The sequence below is a fragment of the Pseudophryne corroboree genome, chromosome 8 (assembly GCF_028390025.1).
Source record: "Pseudophryne corroboree isolate aPseCor3 chromosome 8, aPseCor3.hap2, whole genome shotgun sequence".
Classification (NCBI taxonomy): Eukaryota; Metazoa; Chordata; class Amphibia; order Anura; family Myobatrachidae; genus Pseudophryne; species Pseudophryne corroboree.
Genome location: NC_086451.1, coordinates 163,810,766 through 163,816,857, shown reverse-complemented (window position 1 = coordinate 163,816,857; position 6,092 = coordinate 163,810,766). Strand labels below are relative to the sequence as shown.

The 6,092-nt window shown below is 46.8% G+C and overlaps 1 protein-coding gene across 1 annotated transcript in view; it reads left to right on the top strand.

Annotated features, from left to right (window-relative positions):
* The first annotated feature begins 468 nt into the window (after positions 1-468).
* LOC134949797 (uncharacterized) overlaps positions 469-6,092 on the top strand; it is a 31,866-nt gene continuing 26,242 nt past the window's right edge. Inside the window, exon 1 of the mRNA XM_063938524.1 lies at positions 469-700. The gene's annotated coding sequence lies outside the window, so the exon portion shown is untranslated. The remainder of the gene's footprint in view (positions 701-6,092) is intronic.

Below are 6,092 nucleotides of genomic sequence, written 5' to 3'. Positions count from 1 at the left end.
TCAGCTAATAGTTGTGGTTTGCAGGGCAGAGTGTGGGAAAATGTAATGTGCAGCACTCACAGGAGGACAGACACTGAGTATAGGGGAGGGGGAAGCTGTATGCATGAGTGACAAGCTTCCAGTGCCAGCACTCATGGGTTGGGGAGACATCCGCAGGGCAGACTGGCCATCAGCCGAGGTACAGAAGCTGCCTTAGTTTCAGCAGTGGGATAGCATAGCAGTCTGCAGTAATAGCGGCCGTTGGAAGCTCCGCCCCTTGCCACGCCCCCTCATTGTAGATCAGGCTATGGTCTGGTAGAGGAAGTGGTTAACCTGCCCCAGTGTCTTGGCGCGATTTCTGCGCGCCATGTGATGTTGCAACAGCATACACAAAGCGCAGCAGCTGCAAGTGAGGTGAGTGGTGACTAGTGATCCTCCTGAGAGTGTCTGGCAGCGTTTAGACCTTGCTCATGTGGAAGGCAGGATAAGTTGTGGTGCAGCTGTCTGTGTCCCGCCCCTGAACTAAGGCAGAACACTCGTGCTGGCTCTGCTTAACATTCAGTGTCTGGCCCCAGACTGAGCCAGCCGATCATAGAGTGAGCTGCTGTGAGGTAAAAGCCCTGTCCTCCTCTGCCTGCTCAAGTGCCCATCGCCTGAGTCACTGGCTGGCTCCACGTGGTGTGTGCTGGCTCCCTCTGTAAGAAACAAACAGGAAAGCCAGGTACAATAGGGAGGAAGTGTACTGAGGATTGGAATAACGAGGGAGGGAGGGGGGGGGGGGGGGCTGTGTGTGTACAGAGGAATAGGGGGGGGGGGGGGCTGTGTGTGTACAGAGGAATGGGGGGGGCTGTGTGTACAGAGGAATGGGGGGGGGCTGTGTGTGTACAGAGGATTAGGTATGGTGGGCTGTGTGTGTGTATAGAGGAATAGGGAGGGGTGCTGTGTGTGTGTACAGAGAAATGGGGGGGGGGCTGTGTGTGTGCAGAGTAATAGGGAGGGGGGCTGTGTGTGTGCAGAGTAATGGAGGGGGGCTGTGTGTGTGTGTGTGTGTGTGTGTGCGCGCAGAGGAATAGTGGGGGGGCTGTGTGTGTGTGTACAGAGGAATAGGGAGGGGGGGCTGTGTGTGTGTACAGAGGAATAGGGAGGGGGGGCTGTGTGTGTGCACAGAGGAATAGGGAGGGGGGGCTGTGTGTGTGCACAGAGGAATAGGGAGGGGGGGCTGTGTGTGTGCACAGAGGAATAGGGAGGGGGGGCTGTGTGTGTGCACAGAGGAATAGGGAGGGGGGGCTGTGTGTGTGCACAGAGGAATAGGGAGGGGGGCTGTGTGTGTGCACAGAGGAATAGGGAGGGGGGCTGTGTGTGTGCACAGAGGAATAGGGAGGGGGGGGCTGTGTGTGTGTGCGCAGAGGAATAGGGAGGGGGCAGGCTGTGGTTGTGCAGAGGAATAGGGAGGGGGGCTGTGTGTGTGTGCAGAGGAATAGGGAGGGGGGCTGTGTGTGTGTGCAGAGGAATAGGGAGGGGGGCTGTGTGTGTGTGCAGAGGAATAGGGAGGAGGGGGGCTGTGTGTGCAGATGAATGGGGAGGAGGGGGGCTGTGTGTGCAGATGAATGGGGGGCTGTGTGTGTGCAGAGGAATAGGGAGGGGAGACTGTAATTTGGGCTTTTCTGGGGGTAATATGGGGGAGGTGTGGCCTGTAAGGGGTATTCAATTAGTGCAGAGTTTTTCAGCTAGCCAAAAAAGCTGCACTATTCGACCATCTGTATTCAATTGCGTGCGTTTCCAAAATCCTTTTCACCCATGTGGTTTCACTTTTCTCTTAAGTCCCATTGGATATTGGGGAACTGTATTTTCTCTGACGTCCTAGTGGATGCTGGGAACTCCGTAAGGACCATGGGGAATAGCGGCTCCGCAGGAGACTGGGCACAATTAACAAAGCTTTAGTACTACCTGGTGTGCACTGGCTCCTCCCACTATGACCCTCCTCCAGACCTCAGTTAGGATACTGTGCCCGGAAGAGCTGACACAATAAGGAAGGATTTTGAATCCCGGGTAAGACTCATACCAGCCACACCAATCACACCGTATAACTCGTGATAATATACCCAGTTAACAGTATGAAATATAACTGAGCCTCTCAACAGATGGCTCAACAATAACCCTTTAGTTTACAATAACTATGTACAAGTATTGCAGACAATCCGCACTTGGGACGGGCGCCCAGCATCCACTACTGACTACGAGAAATAGATTTACCGGTGAGTAAAATCTTATTTTCTGTGACGTCCTAGTGGATGCTGAGAACTCCGTAAGGACCATGGGGATTATACCAAAGCTCCCAAACGGTGCGGATGACTCTGCAGCACCGAATGAGAGAACTCCAGGTCCTCCTCAGCCAGGGTATCAAATTTGTAGAATTTTGCAAACGTGTTTGCCCCTGACCAAGTAGCAGCTCGGCAAAGTTGTAAAGCCGAGACCCCTCGGGCAGCCGCCCAAGAAGAGCCCACCTTCCTTGTGGAATGGGCTTTTACAGATTTAGGCTGCGGCAGACCAGCCGCAGAATGCGCTAGCTGAATTGTGCTACAAATCCAGCGAGCAATAGTCTGCTTTTTTGAGTGATCTTTCCTAACAGCGTCTTACACGCATATTGGAAAGAGCCGCTCCAGCAACTCTCTGCCTTCCACATATAACCCCAAAATCGGGTCTGGTCCGGCCTTGTCTGTAATAAAGGAACGTAACAGCCTTAATACTATAAGTTTGGTAAGGCAGAGAAGCAAAGGCAACCAGAGGCCAGTTTCCAAACCAGAGGCCATCAGTATGTTGGCGCAGGTCTCCTTCTGGCTGATTCCAGAAGTATAAGGGGCCGACTTCTTCCGTTTGCACAGATTGATAGCAGTCTACAAGTAGATGCCTGGGTAAAAGAAGCAGTATCTCTAAGGTTATATTTTCACTTCTGGAACCATTCTCCTAAAAGGTAATCGGTTTCAGCCCATCTCGGGTAGAGGCTTAGGCGAGGGTTTTGCATTAAGCAATTCAGAAAACGTTTTGTCGGGAATTGTCATTCCAGTAACCCATGCACAATGGAGGGTTTATTCCCACCTGGGTCCAAAACAATCCCTCGCCCCATTATCAATTTCAAAAACAGAGAAATTTGGGTAACACGGTTCACGTGGAGGCAACTCCATAGTTTGGTGAGGAGCCAATATAATACATGGTATTCCTGGATAAGTCATGAATTTTACCTTCAGGCTCCTATAACGCTGTCCATTAGTGTTATCTCAAGGTTTACCATCCTTCAGCAAAAACCTTTTGGGTTAGCCACAGTCCAAGAGTACCAAAATGATTATGGCAATTTATCTCCGTTAGTAGAGGTTAAGAAAGATTTCCATACCTTGACCACCTTCCTATCCTGACACAAATACAGGAAAGGTTCTGTGTCATCTACAACATACAAATAACTTGTCTGCTGAGACATGTGTGATTTGTAATTGGGATCATCTCTGGTTCCATAACATAACTCACGGTGGGGCTATACTGAATTTGAGTTTGCAGAAAATAGTTACCTCGGAACAAGATATCCAAGGAAAAACTAGGAGAGTGGTTACAATGTCAAACAATATTGATTTGCGCAGCAATGCGAATTATGGGTTTGATGGTGTTAACAATACACATGAGGCCGTGGTCATAATTCCACTCAAGACTTTTCCAGTATCTCCTCCATCTAAGGCCGCATCACACTGAATATGTCAAATCTCAATGGTGTTGTAAATTAAGCAGTGTTGTACCTGGTTAAATTCACCGTGTGCAAGACCGTCTGAATACCAGGTGGTGTAGACGGGCTAGATGGACAGTATACAAACAAGTACTGTTACTGGCAAAAAAAGGTAAGTAGTAGCCTGGGGGCTACAGACATTCCATCTAGATGAGAGGATACCTTTTTCTTTTTGGTATCAGGTGGAGAAATCCTGACAACAAATACAAGTCTTCTCGACTAAGGAGGTAATTTCTCTGTAAAATTATGATTCTCTGGATTATGGACCATAAAAAAGGTGCCTGCTAATAATTTTATTAGCACTTCAGGCCATATACTGTGTCCTGTCTTAGGTACGAGATATTCCTAAAGGAAGATTGGTCCAGATCTGCAAGTATTAGGAAATGGCAGTAGTGTACCTTAACTTTTAGACAGGAACACGGAGATAAATATCGAGGAAGGAGTTAAATCACATACTATAATGTGCAGAACTCCATCTTCCAGCCTTGTCCTCAGGGTTTGTTCAGAGAGTCCTAAACTACAGAGCTGATTTCTCAGTCAACACACCATTCAGGTAAATGAATGGGCTTTGCACCCTAAAGTCATTTTAGACTGGGGTAGACAAATGGGCTTGTCCAGAGATAATTCTCATGGTGTCCCATCTGAACAAAAGCCATAATCTTTTCAGTAACAAAACAGTGATCTTTGTGGATATTTTTTTAATGGAAATTTATTTCTCTTATGTGTTTCTCAAATCATCCTGTTACTCAGAATAGTGAGGAAAACGCAATAAAGATGCCGGGATCCTAATAAGCCCCGGCTTGGCCCAGAAGGTCTTCGTACACATATCCGCAGAAAATGTTGAATACCTTTTACTGTTTCTTCTACGGCCAGACTAAGACAGGGTCCTTGATTATCACAAATATCTGGATCAACCATTTTGATGGCGTGGCTTTTGAAATCTAAATACTGAGGTCCAGAGGATTCTCACAAATGCTCAGAGCAAGGAAAAACTTAATTAACTCTTATTTATCACCAAATGTGACAAGCTTATATGCATTGGTGCAATAAGAGGTATGGACCCGAAATCTTGCAGATTTTCAAGGGTTTTTTCCATTCCTTCAAACAGGAATAGATAAATGTTTAGCGGTGGCTTCCTTGGGAATACAAGTGTCAGCATTTGACTCTATGGTTCCGAAAAGAAAAATTCAAAATTGCAGAATGTTTGCACTTTTTCCCAGGGAATGCTGCGCATTCAACCTTCCCCTTTTCCTACTACAGGGTCAGGGAATCTAAATCTAGTCCTCAAAAGCCTGTCAAGTTGCTCTGTTTAAACCACTAAGAGAAGTTGATTTTAAATGGTTGACCGCTAAAGTTCTCGTTCAGGTGACTATGGCATCAGCTAGAAGAGATTCAGATTTAGGAGCACTTTTCATGCTAATCTATTCTGATAATATCCAGATAAAGTAGTTCTCAGAACTGGGTCTGGGTATCTTCCTAAGGAGTGATCTATATTCCACCTTAAAGATAATATGGTCCCTGTTTTTCAGGAATCTGGATTTTCTGCGGGAGATGAGTCGCTGGACATTAAGTACCTACATGGATTGTACCAGTGCCATTAGAAAGACAAATTCTTTTCATCCTCTACGGTTTTCACAAGAGGAGATGGCCTGTTACTAAACAGACGCTATCAAGATGGCTTCGAATGACTATTTCAGAAGCATATTCTTAAGCTGATCTCCCTGTCCCGGCTAATGTCTCTGCTTACTTTACATGTAAGGAAGGTCTTTCATGGGTAGCACAATATTGTGCTTGAGCAGAACAGATATGTAAGGTAGCTACACGGCTTCCAATAAACACAATCAATCAGACATTATGCCTGGGATATCTCTGCCTCTCATGATGCTCAATTCGGGCGTATGGTTCTCCTATTAAACCTGGAGTGTCCCCACCACTAAAAATTACTTTGGTAAGTCCCAATGTTATCCTGTGGATTACCTGTGAACCCTGCCGGAGAAATGTACGTTCTGGTAAGAATTTACCGTTGATGACGTTATTTCTCCTAAGTCCACAGGTTTCCACAGTGATCCCACCCTGACGCACCTGATTTGAGAATCTGTATACTCACTAAACTCTTCCCTATTGCATGGAAGAGTGTGCATGTGGGTTTTTTTGCTTGAATAGGGTTCTACATAATGCTTCTGTATACGCTTTGTAAACAACTGATTTGACTGAGTCGGTGGTCAGGATTATATGGACGAGCCCGGTGCATTCTGGCAGGCCTGAAAGCTAGTGATCGTTTGGTGCCAATCCGCTGTCACTCCATCATATCCAATGTTATCCTGTGGATTTAGGAGAAATACCG